Consider the following 18,728-nt stretch of genomic DNA (forward strand, 5'->3'; position numbering starts at 1 on the left):
TTGCTCTTTCTCTTCTCTTTCTAGGACCCCTATGATGCAAATGTTGGAACACTTGAAATTGTCCCACAGGCTGTTTACACTATTCTCATTTTTTTTATTCTTTTTCTTTTTGTTCTGGTTAGTTGTTTTTGCTTCCTTATGTTCCAAAATTCATTGATTTGAATGTCAGCTTCACCCACTCTACTGTTGTTTCCTTGAAAATTATTCTTTTATTAGTTTATCCTTCATTTCTGACTGGGTATTTTTTATTCTGTCGAAGACCTCACTAAATTTCTTGAGCATCCCTATAGCCAGTGTTTTGAAGTCTACATCTAATAGATTGCTTATCTCCATTTTGTTTAGTTCTTTTTCTGTAGTTTTGATCTGTTCTTTCATTTGAGCCATGTTTCTTTGTCTCCTCATGTTGGCAGCCTTCCTGTGTGTATATTTCTATGTGTTAGGTAGAGCTCTATGACTCCATGTCTTGGTAGTGAGGCCTGATCTAATAGATATCCTATAAGGTCCAGTGGCAGAGACGCCCCTGTCACCCAAACTAGGTATTTGAGAAGCACCCTTCAAGTGGGTTGAGTATATCATCCTTTTGTAGTTGAGCCTTGGATGCTGTTGGCAGGTCAATGGGAAGTATTTACACAGTTCAGTCAGCTGCAAGGACTGGCTATGATGACTAACCACAAACCTCTGCCCTACAATGAGGATCAGCTGTGCAGGGGCAGGGTGGCGGTGCTCTGGTGTGGCCTATAGCTGTCCATTGGGTGCACAGGCTCTGGAATTTCCTTGGTGGTCCCAGCCAAGTTCAGCCCCCACATGTGTTTTGATCAGGGTCACTCTGTATGAGCTATAAAGCAATCTTCAGATGGCTGCTACTTGTGCTGGACTTAAGATTCTCAGGTAATACCAAGAGATTGACTTGAGAGATTGACCTTGGCTTTGTCATGAGGTAAATTCCTCACAACAAAGCCTCATCATGAATCTAGGCTGGCTGCTGCTAGTGCTGGGTCTGGATCACTTAAGAAGAAGTATGGGGGATGTTGGCTCGGCTTAATGAGGCCAGATATTATTTGTTTGATAAGATTCAGGAAACTCTGAAGAATGAGCCAAGACGAGCCATTCATATGGAAAAGTCATGGTTAACAGTTTGAATGGGCCCCTAAGTTGTGTGGGCAGAATCTCAGGAGATCTTTAGGATGTGACAATATTGTAGCCAGGTGCCTGCAGGCTCTGTGTGGGGAGAGCTTAGCGAAGGGACAGTGGCCTCTGCTCACCTTTCTGTCTGAGAGAAAACTGTCCCCCTGCTTCTGCTTTGATGCCAGACACTTCACTTTCTCCCTGTATACCACTGGTACCTTTCAAGCTGCTATCTCAGTATTGGAGCTCAGAAGGAGTGAGTCTGAGTAAGTCTGTGTGTGGGTTCTTAAAGGGCAACTACTTGGGACTCCAGAGCTTTTCTTCTACCAACTCAATCCCCATTGGTGTTGCAGCCAAAAGTTATGAGGACTTATTTACCTGTGACTGGGGGGACCTGGTGTGAGGCTGGGACTCCTCACTCCCAAGATATACCTCCCGAATTTTTATCCACCACACATAGACATGGGACCAGCCTGTTCCATATCTCTACTTCTCTTACCAATCTGCATGGATGTGGTTTCTTCCATTTATAACTGTCAAACTTCCACTCAATGCAATTTCTAACAGTTTTGAGTGATAGTTGTTCTGTATTTTAGTTATAATTTTGATGTGGTTGTATGAGGAGGTGAGCCATGTTTACTTATGCCCCTCATCCCCATTTTATTTCACTAAATAGTCAGTGCTTACTCTAGAAATGAGCAAATAAAATGACAATGAACAAATATGCCTGTCATTCATTGCACATTTTGACTCATCATTATTTTCTACATAGAGATTGTGTTTCTTCATTGAATATAATTGCATTAACCTCCTATTGAGTTGCATAATTCTCAACTCTCACACCTCTCTTTCTTACACATCTAGAAATTGTGCCCACATCCATTCTTTAATCATAAGAGCTGACATACATTTGCAGTTTCCTCATTATTTAAATCATTTTTCCTGGGCTCTGGGGTCCATTTATTTTCTATTGCTCGGCCACTTGAAACCTCAGTAATAGAGACCTCAGGAGGCTGTGTGCTGTAGCTTTTCTTATGATTTGCACGTGCAAAGCTTACTGGGTGTATTAACATCACACCTGGGAGGCACAAACAAATGAAAACAAGACTTAGAACTCTAAGGTCATTGCCGCTGAAGCAAGCTAATAGAGAGTGGAAAATCAACCCAGCTGAGAAGCACTTTGTCTTTGCTCATTTGGGTATCAATTCAAGAAATAATTGGAGCTCAAATTTCTTTTTCCTTTACAAGTTTTACTGCCTTTCTAAAGTCCTACAACCCAATCTTGATAGTTATTGAATATTAAAATTGATTGTAAAATTAAAAGTATATAGAATTTTTTCTGGTTAGAAGCAAACCAAGTGACTAAGTTTGAAAATGTGATGAAAAAGCACTATGTCTTTCTCCTTCTTCTTTTCCCTCTATTTCTTTCTTCTCATTCCCTATTTCTTTTATCCCCCATTCCTTTTTATCTTATCTCTCTCTTCCTTTAACTTTTTCCCTCAAAATAAAGTATTTATATGAATGAAGCAAACTACATCCCAATTTGGTAATTTGGCATTTTGTATTTTTAATTTCATCTTTTCCCCATTAAAGCTTTGCAGCAAATTTAGCTTGCAAATAAAGATAAATTATCTAGCTTTCTTGAAGTACAGTAAAGGTCAACAAAATAAACATATTTATAAAATTTTCAACTGCTTTTTAATATAATTTAGCTACAGGGATAAACAAAGGTACTAAAACTTACAGTTAACATAGTGGCTTCTACAGTTCAAAGCCAATAAGAGAGCAGACCTTGAATACAGATATTAGAGTAAGAAAACATTTGAAATAAAAATTTTAAAGTATAAATACAGAAAACACTTGTGAAATTTAATATAACTACATGGCAGTTTTTAGAACTTTGCTTTTCCTCCAGGTATAGTGATTATGTTGTGAGAAACTGCTAATTCCATTGAAGATTGCCAAATTCTATTTAATGAAACAAGAATAATGCCAACAATTATTTCTTTTTCACTGTGCAATTATTTCAGAACTTCAAATAGTAAACTTTGTGTGAAACAACTAAAAACCTCAGTGTTAGAATATATTTTATGAGGATGAAAAGATCAGCTTCTCCTATTCTCTATACCCTTTCTTTTTATCTTGTCTGCTGATAGGGAAGTAGAAATGGATGGGGAAGCTAAGGTTGAAAAAAATGACTTTTTGGAAATTCATATCATTTGAAAATCAAGTTAATGAACATAGCGACTTTAGATCTTACCAGAATTTCAACAGTTCCCCAGTAAGTTACTTCTTAACCTAGGAAAGTTCCTTTGTATGAGATAACCCTGAAACCTATGTGCTCTGGACAGTTGTTTGACTTGCTCTCCCCCTTGTCATGTGAGAATTGCACATAAAAGAGGACTGAAATAGGAACATGGCAAGGTCACCAGTCCTATAACTTGTCCAAGTGCAAATATTTGTTGGTGGATTCATGAAAAAGGTAGACTTGACCTTTAACATAAAGCTCTGAAACCCAGTCAGAAACAAAAATCATGTTGTAGTATCTGTATTATTTGAATAATCATTATAAATATAAATCTATTAAATGTGTTTGTCATTAATTAGTTTACAATTTAGTAATCTGTATTATTTATCTCTGTTATATAGTTGTAACAGCTACTACAGCTCCTAATATTTAGATACTGAAAAAAAAACACATCTTACATCGTGCTTATAAGCTATATGTGACTGAAATAAAGGCACAAATTTCAAAAACCGAAACTATCTCTTGGGGAGGATATGGGATAAAGAAGGTACATGAAAATATTATGTTTTTTTAAATTTTGATTTTTTAATATCTTATTGCTGTAATGTAGCTCTATGTTTATATTTCTCATTGTAATTTTATACAAAATAAACAGCTAGTGTGTTTTTTATTTTTCCGTTGAGTTGCCCCTACAGACTTTGCTACAAAAAAAAAAACCTTAGAGAAGCACAAGTTTAGGTTTATTCTAATTTCTTTTTATTCTCCCTCCGTGTCAATCCAAGTCACAGCACAACACATAAATCAAAATAACATTTTTTTATGAATTTCATTATGGTACATTCATTAAATGGTATATTTAATGTTCCATTGTTACTTGCACAATATATTTTGTTAATCAAAGTTTTCCTGGTTATATTTCTGAATTAACCCTTTAATTCTTTTGCTTGCAAAACTGCAAACTAGAATTTTCCATTTGAAAATCATACTCATGACTAGGAAAGGAGTGTTTCCGTTGGGCTGCTTAGAGAAATGTGTTGCATATTTGCTTGCTTGCATATCTCAGTTTTTTGAAACTTTCCACATGTCCTTAAAATCAACTCTCTTTTTAGAACAAGAAGGAAATGTGAGGAAACTAATTTGCTGTTCAGTCTCTGCTCTTTAATCAATGGCAACAATCACGTAAAAAAAAAACTATGTGAGTTTATATAAATATAATGATACTTTGTCATTTTAAGCACGGGCAATTTGTGTAACAAAAAGCGTAATATATCCAATCATGCAATTAACTTTTTATTGAGAACCCTGTAGTGTGGGCATGCAGACTAACAAGCAGGAGCTGTCCCTTGCAGGAGCCCACTGTCTAGTGGAGGTCTGAAAGATACAAGAGGTCTGTTTAGAAAGTATGCAGCCATGTACTCTGAAAAATAGAGACATTTATTGAAGAAGATACCAGAGACATTGTACATAGGACAATAACACCTCAGTCCCCTTCAAAACAGGCACCTTGAGACCTCATAGAGTTCTCCCAATCACCATCAGCTGCACCATCATATTTTCCTGAATCTCATCCATGGTCTGAAATCTCTTCCCTTTCAAAAGTGATTTTAGTTTTTGGAAAAGCCAGAAGTCACAGGGCACCAAATCTGGGCTGTAGGGGGCTGAGTCACCTGGGTAATTTGATGTTTTGCCAAAATACTCTGTACCAGACATGATCCATGAGTGGGTGCATTATTGTGATGAAGCTGCCAATCACCAGTTGCCCATCGCTGCAGCCTTCTGAGTCATCTGAATAGTTTCCATGGAGGAATGTTGAAGCTTAATGCAAAATTTAATGCAGATGCATTTCTCTACTTGCTCAGTTATTCGAATGTGATGGCCACACAGTACATGAATTTACTCAACAGCATCTACTGCCCCCACTGACTAGTACAGTGAAATCATCGTTGTTCATGCATATGCTTTCCAGTCCACTGTCCTTGGCTGCTAGGTTACGATGATGTTGTGTAAACCATTCTTGAATATTAACAATGGCTGAACTTTTTCTAGACAGACCTCATACATGAGCTGTTACAAAACAACTAAATTGGTATTGATGACAAAAACACGCATCAGCCCTAGAGCAACTGTGCTGCTTGCCTGGATGTCAAATGTCAGAGAACACTGCACAAAGGTTGGAACATTACAGTATCCTGTGAAGACAAGGAAGGAATTGGCTATGGGAGAAGGGAGAGGAGAGGCATCGAGTTACAAAATGCAGAGGACATGTAGGGTTAGCCACAAAGTGATTGTCCCTTTAGCTTGTATGACTTCCTCACTGACATGGGCTCTTCCCAAGGCTCTGTAGCTAAGGTTGTATTTCTAATTTTGAATTTGTTAAAATCACCTCCTTATAATTGTCTAAGCTTGAGTGTTCATGAAACGTGGATCCACTACTGAGAATATGGCTGGGGTGGAAGTAAGAAAGGGCATGGCACAGAGCCAGCAGCCTCTCTGGCTCATCTCAGGTCAGTGCAGGAAAGGTGGCTGGCAGCTGACTTCCTGCATAAAAAATACCCAGTGCACACTCTTTGTAGTCCCCAAAGCAAATACTGGCTTTGCTTCCTTCAGTTCCTATTGTTCACTTGACCTGCTGAGGAAGCAGGATGGCCTAGCTCAGGAAGTTCAATAAGAGGAAGGATCAAGTTCAGGCCATTTCCATGTTTGTTTTTTTTGTAAGAGAACAGTTGAATATTTAGATTTAGATATTAATCTGTTATTATTATTATTAAGATATTACTTCTATTTCAATCTCTTCCAAAATACCATTTATTTATCTCTTCATTCATTCTTCTAATATTTATTAAATGTCTACTGAATTCATTCTTCTTATTCTCATATTTTATCTAATATTTCAGGCTTTCCCATTTTATTGACGTTTATGAGTATTTGCAGAGGATCATAGTTCAGGGGTAAAAAAACTACTTCATTCTTTGAAGAATACACGCCCTGCTTGATGATGCCTCTGTCTCATGGATGACAACATTCCTTTCTTCCACACAATACTTTCTCAAGTGTTTGAGGCCCTTGTCTCTATACCTTGTTCAGCTGTTTCATATGTGCATATTATGTCTTCCCTCTTCCCTTTAAAGGGAAGGATTTAAACCACAAGCTGTCCTTTTTTTTCTCTTTTGTCTAGCACAATACCTAACACCGTTTAAGTGATAATTGAAGGAATGGAGGGACTTAACTTCTTAAACACTGAACAATACCTGGGGGCACACTGAAGTTAACATTATCCAAGTGTGAACATCTTAGATTTTTTTTTTGAAATAAGAATATCAGAGGAAGAAGACAGTGGAGCAAGTAGACAAGTGAAGTGATGTAAAGAGCTGTGGGAATTTGAACTAGATCTTAGGTAAATCATGTAATCTTTTTGAGCCTGATTTTGTCATCTTTATAATGGTCTCTGTCACTGGGCCAATTAACTTCAAGAATCCAGATGGAAAATTCCAACAATCATTAGCTGTTAAATTAAATCTTTAGGGCTGCCTTATTAATGTGATTCTTTTACATCCCCACCCCCTTTACCATACTGTGAGCCACCAAATAGCCAGGTTGCTCTGCAGTTCACTAACCCATTCCCCCTTCAAGAAAGGAAAAGTATCTGTGATTCCACCAGTAACTTTACCCCTGGTTATTTATCAAACATTTTCAACCGAACCACTATGGACAAGATGCTTAAATATTGAAATATATATTTTTTGCTCTCATTTATTTTGAATTAGCAGAGGCATTAGTAAGAGCCTTGTCCTTCAAAGTCTTTTTCCTCACAATTCTGGAGCTTTCTAGTCCTTTGTCTCCTCTTGGAAAAGGCTGTTTTTAATGCAGACACAAAAGAAAAATTGTCCTTAAATAATTCAGAGGAAACTCATAGAAAAAGTTTTCTAGTTAAAGGAAATCAGAAGAAATAATATTAATCAAATCACATATTATCTATGAACTGTTTAAAGAATCAGCTTTTTTTTTTTTTTTACAAATAATGAAGGCCAAGTTGCACTGAAAATTTCTTTAATTCTTACTTTCCTCTTATTGTGGGCACACTTTCTCATCCCCTGAATATGATGTTTATTGAGAGTCAGCTCAGAGGAAACAGGAAAGAGTGATTTTAAAAGATGAATACTTATAGGTAGCTGGGTTGTGAGAAGGCAGGGTTTTTATGAGGATGAAATTGATAGTCTGATAACCTGTAAATGTACTGCTTCGATGCAACTTGAGATCTATTATATTCTGCCATGTGGGAATCCATCACCCAGGTTGGCTGGAGGACTGGTGCTTTGAGCTGTGCCACACAGGAGGTCACCCATTTCTCACTCTGGGTTCCCCATTGGCACCTCGAAGGGTGTGTATTTATTACTCCACTGCAGCATGGATTGGCTTATCATTAAAAATTGTCCCTAAAATAGCACCCGTATTCCACTTTATATCATTAAATATTAGAAAATTCCACACTTAGATGTGAGATGTCTGAAGAAGGAGATTAATGTATAGATACAAGCACAGAAATTAAAATGGATTTCAGCTTAGTTCATAACACACCAAGACAGCTTTCTGTTCCAAGGTTTTGCAACTGAATGCAGTTATAATGAAGATAAGGAAAAATAATGTCTGGGGTTTTCTGTCAGTTTTTATTCTGGCAAAATTGAAAACAGCTGATTTACCATTTTCTTCCTTTTCAAAAAAAAAAAAAAGCGGAAAGGCCTTCAGAGTTGAAGTACTAGCAACCTTTTGCAGGAATTATGCAGGCAGCTGTGCAGGCTGCTCGAATGGCAATGGTGCGGTACAATCAGTTTTACTTGAAGAAGAGCCCTGCGGGCTGCAGGGTAACTAGCTTAATAGCTTTTCAAGAGGGCAAGTCTGATACAAGACCTTAAAATGCACTTCAGGTATTTAAGTATTAAATGGGCAGTAGAGGAAACTCCTGTGGATGCACTGGGGTGAGTGAAGACACATTTCAGGTACAGGTACAGGCAGCTACAGGCAACTACTCCACACTCACACCAGCACAGAGGTTGCTCTGCTTGCCAGCTTGTTTGTTTGTGACAACTAGCAATTCTTCTCCATCCTCTCCCCAGTTCCAGGTATGTTTTCTATATAAAGCTAGTTGCTTTAGAAATATAGCTGCACTTTCTTTGTTTTACATTCTCACTTTTCTCACCTCTTGCTAACCACATTTAGTTAAGTTATCCTTAAATATCAACTACAGAATACATAGGGCTAGCTCCACCTGGAGCCAGGAGAGTTTGTTCCTATCAGCCATTATTTCTGCTGTAAGCTCCTGGAGAAAACTCTCTGAATAAAGTACACTGAAACAGAGCTGTGACTGTGGCTCTAGTTTAAAGATACCCCCAGTCTTGGTGTAAGATGTTGACTCCTGCATGTAAATTTGAGTGTGTGTGGGCAGTGATTATAGCATAATGCTTAGGGACCCTGGTCCTCTAGTCAAAATCACATGGGATGTGGTGCTGTTCTTTGCAGATCTATTTAACTTCTTTAAGCTTCAGTGTCCTCATCTAGAATTTAGGAATGAAAATGATATCTACCTCATAATGTAGTGATGGTTAAACTAAATATTCTAAGTAACATGGTCAGGACAGAACCTGGCCCATAGTAAGTTCTTAATAAAGGATAGTTATTTTTTAGTGAATAATCCAAAGATGTTCTCCATTTCATAATTATTTTATTAGGTAGTCTTCATGCTGAACTTAAAGTTATTTATTATTATTTTTAATTTTAAGAAGCATTACTTTCATTATTTGATATAAACTTAGATTAATCAAAAAATAAAACAAAAATGTTTGACTGATTGATGGCATGGGGAAGGTGGAAATGTGAAACTTTATGAACCAGTAAATAGTTCTGGAAGCAATTCAGAAGGTGCTTCATCTCAAACTGGAACACTCTGGAGGAAAGAGGCTAGAGCAAAAGTCCCAAACAGAGGTCAGCACTGGAGGAGTTTTTGGTGAGGTGTGAATGGCAGGAGAGAAAGAGGAAATTTCCAGATCCACAGATAGACAACAGATACAGTCATAAAATTTATTAAAATTACATTTTTTCCTCTTGAACAGAAGGGTAGTGTGATCACTTATACATTCTCACAGAAAACACATAGCAAATGTTACTAAATGCTTAGCCAGTAAGTTCTGCAGTTGACTCTGTTTCCAGCTTTGTGCTAAGTGTGAGATACAAGGGCAAGTAATAGTCCCTGCCCACAAGGAATGCGGAGTGTGTAACTTTACTACAAGCTAATACAGTTCTAAGTAAATTCATAATTTCATTGGGGGATGAAAGGAGGCATAGATATAATGATTTTGTTATGACAGTAGAAATAAATAGTTGCTAAAATTATTTTTTAAATATAAAATGATTTTTGATTACTAGTTTCAAAGCACATTGTAGGGTTACAGTGATTCAAACAGTTTGAGATGTGAAAACAAAGATCAATGAAACAGAAGAAATAGCAGGCAAGATGGTCAGAAAGGTATGGCTTTGATGTCTGAAAAGGCCAGTGTTACAATGCTGTGTCTCTCAGCAAAAGGTTTAAAGCAGTTACTTGGATGTAATTAAAACAATAACAAAAACTTGTTCTTCTAGTTTGAAAACACAGACATGGAAAAAAGGTAATATGTATTAAGAAATCTCACTCTAATGTTGATCAGTGACTATTTTAAGAAGAATTTAAGAGAAAGCATTTGAGTACATAAAAATGCTTGCAATTTTTTCTTCCTAGTATTTCCTTTTTGTTGCAGCAAAAGTAATCCATGGAATACTCTGTTTAAACTGTCACTCATCAACTTAAATAAGTTTCTTATAAGTTTAATCAGAAAATTTGTTTTGCTTTTGTAAGAAGGCATTATTTTGTCAATTTAAAATTAAATATTATAAGTAATAGGTTATTTTATGGTGCAACTATAGACACTGGCATATTGCAAAATGCACAATATATAAAGGAAAAGCTTATGGATAACCTAGGTAAGGTTACCTAGGCATACCATGGCAGTATCATGACATATGGCCCTATGGCTGCACTTTGAGGACTAGAATCAAGGGGAGACACTAGTTAAGAGGCTTCACATTCGGCATATGTGCCACTGGACACAGGTAGCCTCTCCACTCAGAGAGATGCAGTTATTAAGTTCTCACCAGGGCCTCTGGATAGCTTTGTTTTTTTTTTCCATTTTAAAATCATTTTCATTCTTCAATTATAGTTGATATACATTATAGCTTTGTTTAAACTTTTTCTTCTCTTCCTTTCTATTTGACAGCACAATCCCTTATGCAGAAATCATGATGGGTAATTTATCAGTGGTCTATCTATTGACCAATATCTCACTTTTCTTTGCAGAGTGTTAAAAATTTTTTTAAATCTTTTCAACTCCTTAAAGCTAGACAAGTTGAAAATACAAAATGTGAAAAATATTAAGAGCTCGTTATGCAGTGAGCACCAATTCTCTTGGGAAAATCAGTCTAGAATATCCTTGCATTTCCAAATAGAGAGCTTTTCACTTCTATTCTCATTAGTGGTAGAACCTAAGACAGCTGCTGGGCACTAATAAGGTAAGTTTCTCTTCAAGTTTTATGCAGGTCCCCAAGGAATAAGCTGTGGTCTTTGTTGTGACTAATCATGACTTTTTACCCTGACTCCACACCTGAGATCTGGGGCCTGAGCTAGAGGGACTAGAATTCCATAAATGGGGTTTCTGGTCTAATCTGATGTCTGGTTTCAGACTCATGTGTGTCCTTTTTGAGAGTCATCAAAAAAGTGGAACTTTAATTGGGAAGAAAGGGGGCATAAAGTGGGTGGCAGAGGAGGGGCAGAATTTATGCAGTGTAGCTTTGGACAATTCACAGAAAGCAAAGCAAAGGACACCCAAGCGTTCTCTTATTAATTATGAGAATGTGGAACAGACCCCTGCCTTTGAGGGGGCATGGATTTACCCTCATAGAGGGAATTAGAGCTTTAGCCAATGACCAGCATTACTATTCAGTGCCTCCCAATGACAAGAGGCCCTGCTTGGCAGGCCTTTCTCATTTCTAAAGGCTAAGTGATTCTGGAGTTATCATAGAAAAACTTAGGAAGCAGAAGCCCCACATTCCCAAATTTCACCTGTTAACTGCAGCATGGTGGACCCCGGGACTGTCACCCATTTCCATTACCCAGAACTGGTGACATCTTAGAACCTGCCTCCTGATGTTCCTCAGATCAGGGCCTGGCAGAATCCTGAAGTGAGACTGTAAGATAAAAGGCATATTACATCAAGTACGTATATTTAAAGAACAAGGAGACTTGACTAATTATAAGAAACATCAATATCTCCCCACCAAAACTCTCTGTAGAATAGATAGTTGTCACTAGTTTGGAAATATGAATGAATAATTTGCAGCAAAAAAAGTGAGATAATAGGTGAAACTTCAGAAGGCAAATTATTACATCATAATTGGAATACTTTCAAAGGTAATATTTAAATTTTATGTTAAATTTAATATGCATGAATATTAATATTTTGGTATATAACAGTATTAATTTTAATACATAGATTTATTTAGCCACCACCACAATCAAGATACAGAACTACCATTCCCCCCCCGGCACTCCTTACTCCAATAACAACTGATCTATTCCCATCCCCATGGTTTTTCCTTTTTCTAGAATGTTATGTAAATAAATTCATTCAGTATGTTACCTTGGGAAACAGCTTTTAAAACTCAGTGTAAGGTTGCTAGTCAAGATGGTGGTGTAGGCAGACACCGCTTGCCTCTTTGCACTACCACATCAAAATTACAACTAAAATATAGAGCAACCATCATTTAGAACTTTCAGAAATTGAGTGGAATGGAAGTCTGACAACTACAGAATTAAAGAAATCACATCCATTGAGACTGGGAGGAAGGGCACAGACGTGGAATATGCTGATCCCTCACACACATGTGGTAGATAAGAGTTTGGGAGGGATATCTTAGGAGTAGGAGTCCCAGCCCCATGCCAGTTTCCCCAATCCGAGGTTCCAGTGCTAGGAAGATAAGTCCCCATGACTTCTGGCTAAATATACAAGTGGGGATTGAGTCAGTGGAAGAAACTGATGGACCCCCAAGCAGTTTCTTTTAATGAATTCACACATGGACTCATCTGCTCAGACTCACATCCTCTGAGCTGCAACACCAGGGTAGTATAGGGGTCTCATAATCAATTGCTCATTCCTTTATATTGTCGAGTAGTATTCCATTGCACGAATGAAGTACAATTTATGTATCCACTCACCTACTAAAAGACATATGGCTCTTTCCATTTTAGGGGATTATGAATAGAGTTGCTATAAAAACATTCATGTATGGGCTTGGCATGAATATAAGACTTTTAAAAAACATTTTTCTAGGTAAATACATAGGAATAAGATTGCTGAGTCATATGGTTAAGTGTACACTTACATATAGAGTACTGCCTGTTTCCCAGAGTGGCTGCTTCTTTTTGCATCAGAAACTGGTAAGATTTACAATGGCTTTACATTTTTGCTAGTACATCGTCAGTTATTTTAAAATTTAGCTATTCTCAAGGGTGTGTAGTGGTATCTCATTATGTTTTTAAATTGCATTTCCCTCAAGGCTAGTGATGTTGAGCATCTTTCAATGCTCTTATTTGCCACTTGTTATCTTCCTTGGTGAAGCATCTGTTCAAATTTTTGGCCCATTTTTTGAATTGGGTTATTTATTTTCTATTTTGATTCATTTTGGGGGATGTTTTATATTCTGAGATCTTGTGCTTTTTAGCAGATAGGTAATTTGCAAATGTTCTTCCTGTCTGTAGCTTGTCTTTATATTGTGTTAACAATGTCTTTCATATAAAAAATTTTTGGATATGTTTTAAGTTCCTCATCTTTACTGCTTTTATCCTCTGCCCTACACCTGAGTGCAAATCTTAAAGGAGCACCCCAGAGACTCAGTATAAGTGATTAACTAGGAGAGTGAGCCACACGATACAAACTATACCTCCAGGAATATACACTGTTTATTTCTAATTGCAGAAGGAAGTAATTGGTGGCTGGAAGAGCAGTGTCTTTGGCAGTATCTTTGACTGGAAAATGCTGTTACAAGACAATGACCAACATTGTATAAGAATTAAAGAAAAAGTTTTAAGAGCACCTGCTTTATTCTTGCAATCTGCTCTCAGGAGTCCAACACATTAATCTTGAGACTACTGTTATTTGCTGAGACTATTTTATAATTCACAATTAATGTTTGTCAGCATCCTTTTAGGTTGCTCTGGAGACTAAATGTAGGAGAAAGGGCATTTTGTCAGGTCTTCACAGGCAAGGCTAAGTGGAAGAATTGAAGCAATTATCTGGATAATTCAATATAACTCTTCCTTATTTAATTATTCAAATAAACCTTTATTTTTCTTTTTTTCTGGCCATGGAGACTTCCTTGTCATCTGATTTACTTATGAAAAATGACAGGCTTTTTATAAATAGTAGAGGCTTAAAGCTATTTAATGGTTAACAGTAGTAGACCTTTATAATAATTGGAAGAGTTTCTAAAACTCTGCTCTTAATAGCAGTTTTGAAGAAGACTGAGAAAGCATGTAATCTTATGTTTTCACATATTTAATTCTATCCCCTAAAGAAACTACTACTTGCTGCTAATTTCCAGCTGCCAACATCTGCAGTTAAACATTGGCAAAACAATCACCATAGCAGCTGCTAGAAACATATAGTTTACAACAAAATGTCGACAGTGTTTTTGAATGTTGAATAAAAAAACACTCGTTTTCCTTTCAGTTATCACCTAACCTTTCTCTCAAATAATGAATCATTCTGTTGACTAGTTTCCCAAAGAGATCACATGCTATGAGCATTCACTACAATTATGTTTAGTTAAGAGATAACAGGAATACAAGAGACATTCAACTGCAAACACAAGATTGAATTACAAAGCCTGATATCTAGATGACCCCTACTGTCCCCTCTAACTCTCAGGCCCTGCGATTAAAATCAAAGAAAGGTTTTATGAGGTTTGTACAAAAAAGAATTATCATCCTCACCCCTTGTGGCCTTCAATTCTATTTAGCAAAGTTTACAAATGCTTCTGTATTCTTTTCTATTCTAGGAATTGTTCAAAATGCATTAATACATTTAGTTGAGAAATTTATTTGTCAAAGCAGCAGTCTTTTCTAAAATGTTTCTGAATTCAGTATCATCTGATCATGTAGGTTAAAACAAGTATATCATTTTGCTCAGAAAAAAATCTCAGATTAAACAAAACAGCAATATTTTTCTGACTTGACTTGAGAGATACAAGGAAATGAAAAGATCTCTGAGATTCTTACAGTAGGAGACTTGCTAATTCAAGAATTCTCTCTATATAGTGAAATGGGACTACAAATTTTATTTCTTAATCCATTACTTTTCTAAATTCATCCAACTGCCACTTTCCACAACAGAAAATAACTAATGGAAATAATAATCAAATTCTGTTTGTCTTTCTTAAAGGTAATTATACTTTATTTAGGAATTCTCTGAATACATTTTATTCAGTACTATTTGAAATGTAAGCAGAATGAGTTATATAGAGTCAAAGAGAGATGATAGTTGGAAATAAAAAATTATAAATTATTCGAAGATGAAGCTCAATCCCCTTCCCACAAAAAACCCATACCTACACATGTATAATTGGCCTGAGATATCAGTTTGTTACAAAGCAAAATAGTTTCCCAAGCTTGCATGTAAAAATAAAACTTAACAAGCAAATTCCATTGGTTTGATATTTTTGAACTCTAAAATGAACTGTAATACAGTAAAACTATATGTTTAGTTCATTTTTAATTTCTAAATTTAATATAAAATTATTTTAAAACATAGAATTAGATATATTATTGTCATTACTAAGAGCAAGTGTAGTTCATAAAGACCATCTTCTTTTCTTCCTTAATGATCCCTATTGGTATGGCATTAAATATTTTTGTGACTCTATTGTTTTTTTAAGATAAAGCATCTGACCCTAAACCATAAAACTCCTAGAAGAATACATAGGCAGTAAACTCCTTGACATTGCTTTTAGTGATATCTTTTTGGGCATGTCTTCTTCAGGAAGAGAAACAAAAGAAAAAAATAAACAGATAGGACTACATCAAACTAAAAAGTTTTGCACAGTGAAGAAAACCATCAACAAAACAAAGCAGACCACCTCATGCATGGGAGAAGATATTCACAAATGATAAATCTAATAAGGGGTTAATATCCAAAATATGTAAGGAACTCATTTGACTTCACACCAAGAAAAATCATATTAAAAATTGGCAGAGGATCTGAATAAATATTTTTTCAAAGAGGACATATAGATGACCAATAGACTAATGAAAAGATGCTCAACATCACTAATAATTAGGAAAATGCAATATTAAAACTACAATGAGATATCATTTTACATCATCAGGATAGCTATCATCAAAAAGAAAAAGAAATTAACAAATAACAAATGCTGGTGAGGATTTAGAGAAAAGGGAACTCGATGTAAATTGGTGCAGCCACTATGAAAAACATTACAAAGCCCTGGCTGGAGTAGCTCAGTGGATTGAGTGTGGGCTGCGAACCAAAGTGTCGCAGGTTCAATTCCCAGTCAGGGTACATGCCTGGCTTGCAGGCCATGACCCCCAGCAACCGCACATTGATGTTTCTCTCTCTCTATCTCCCTCCCTTCCCTCTCTAAAAATAAATACATAAAATCTTTAAAAAAAGAAAAACATGATAAAGATTACTCAAAAATAAATAAATACATATATATATATACACACACACACACACACACACACACACACACATGCATACATATAGCTGCCATACAACCCAGCAATTCTACTTCTGGGTATTTATGTAAAGAAAATGAAAACAGTAATTGAAAAATATGTCTTCACTTCTATGTTCATTGCAGTATTAGTTACAACAGCCAAGAAATGAAAGCAACCTAAGTGTTCATCAATAGATGAATGGATAAATAAGATACGGCATATATACACACACACACACATATACCTATGGCATATATATATATATATATATATATATATATATATCTTGTCATTTGCAAAATGGTTGAACCTAGAGAGTATATAATAAGTGAAATAAGTCAGAGAAAGACTAGAATCATATAATTTCACTTATGTGTGGAACCTTTTAAAAAATAATTAACAAAACAAAACAAAACAGAAATACACCCATAGATATAGAGGACAAGCTGATGGTTGCTAAATGGGTGGGGCAATGGGGGGATGGGAAAAATAATTAGTAAATGAGACAGGGCATGCAAAATGTGTGGTCTCAACAAATTCTGGTCCTGCAAGGGCGGAGAAAAACCTCTAGCTCAGCTCTTTCAGGTGGGGGCCAGGGAGGCAGTGTCTGGAGAAAGCACCCTGAGCAAAAAGCAGACCAGGCCAGCTCCTCCCCACAATAAATAAATACATACATATATATACATACATACAAACATATTATGCTGATTTTTTCAATTAGATCTTAACATGTCAATTAGAAAGAAATAAAATAATTGAAAGTTTAAGTATAGTATCTGAAATGAACATAACCTTTAATAAGAAAGTATTCTTTTGTGTACACTTCGCACCTACCCAGATGCATGCTAACATGAAGAGCTTGTTAAACACTTGTTCAAAATAGAATGAATATATAGATTTCATTTGGCTCACATATCCCATTTGAGCTTCCCCTGTAATTTTCCAATAAGATAATCATAAACATATAAAAAAACTAAACACACAAATAATATTTAAAATGTAGGTATATTATAATAGTAGAAGTGGTTGACTATGAAAAGAATATACAGGGGACATTTAGGGTAAAGAAAATGTTCTGTGTAGTCCTGGGGTGATGGTTACATCTCAGTTTGTCAAAATTCATGAAATTGTATATAACAGAGAGTGAAATTCAATATATACAAAATAATAATAAATAAAAACCTAAACAATGTATGCAAACTAAAAAAAACAATAAACATTGTAGTCTAGTTGGAAAATTTGTTTCTCATGGCAGTATGGATTAAAAAGTCTGAAACTGCTTTATAGGTATACTAGGTTTGGACAAGTAAGTAAATGGATGTTAGTGGGAAAAAACCAAGTTTCTCACTATTAGAGAGGGATGTTACAGATAAACAAGGGAGATAGAATAAATCCTGCACTGCTTGTTTAGAGTTGGAGATATTATAAACTAAGGTTTAGTTTAATATAGATACGGCTAAATAAATACAGCAAGTAGTAAAGATACTCAGGTTAGTATAAGTACATACATAACTAGAGCCATCCTCTGAGAGGGCCTGGAAACAGTGACACCCCAGTAACAACAAGCACACTATATACTCCGATCTGGGTTTCTAAATACTGTTCTCCAATAAAAGCAACAGGGCTCCTTGGAGAACTGGCTGATTCTGGAATAGGGCAGAGAAAATGCAAGATGAGCCTTGAGTATTTTTGAGTTCCACAAAGTGAAAAAAGTGCTCAGAAAGCAAAAGGAAGGGGGCCTGTCAAAGAGATATGGGAACTAGCTGGAAAAAGCCTCCAATGGCCAGAGCTTAAAAAATTTGAGCAACAAAATAATATAGTATTACATTGTAATCCAAAGTATATACATGAGTCCATATTGACAAAAATAAGTGATTGGATAAAAAAATAAATAGGGAAAAAGGACAGATATTTCTTACAGAAGAATTACAAGTAATATATGTATATATTTTTCATTATAGGAGGTGAACTTTAATTCCCTCTACTTGACAGAATCCTCTAGACTTTGTGGCTCATTTCCAAAGAATAGTGTAGGAAATGGGGACAATGATAGGTTGTGGATAAACCTGGCAGGTCTAATGATGAAAATCAATGTCACAGTGATGTTATGTGGATATTGTACATCCCCTGATGTAATGTGATGCACTTCTATTGCATTCTTTCAAAAAATCTGTAACTCCAATGTAATAGTTTTTTTCTGTCACTTTGGCTAAAGTATAATGCAGGGTTATCCAATCAAACACTAATCTATGTATTTTTGTGAACAAACTTGTAAATGTGATTAACCTCTATAATCAATTGAGCATAAGCAAAGGAGACTATTATCAATAGTCTAGGTGGGCCTCATCTGACTCAATCATTTGATATTAAGAGGAGTGGTGTTTCCCAGGAATGCAGGGTCAGCTCTTACCTGGGACTGTCCAGCCTACTTTTCCTGATTGCCTGCACAACAGATTGTGAACTTGCCTAGTGAGACCCAACAATCACTAAGCCAATTCTTTATCTATCTATCTATCCATCTATCCATTCCTTTATCTATCA

Source organism: Phyllostomus hastatus, unplaced genomic scaffold (assembly GCF_019186645.2).
Source record: "Phyllostomus hastatus isolate PE091 unplaced genomic scaffold, TTU_PhHast_1.1 phas_contig_40, whole genome shotgun sequence".
In the NCBI taxonomy this organism is placed as follows: Eukaryota; Metazoa; Chordata; class Mammalia; order Chiroptera; family Phyllostomidae; genus Phyllostomus; species Phyllostomus hastatus.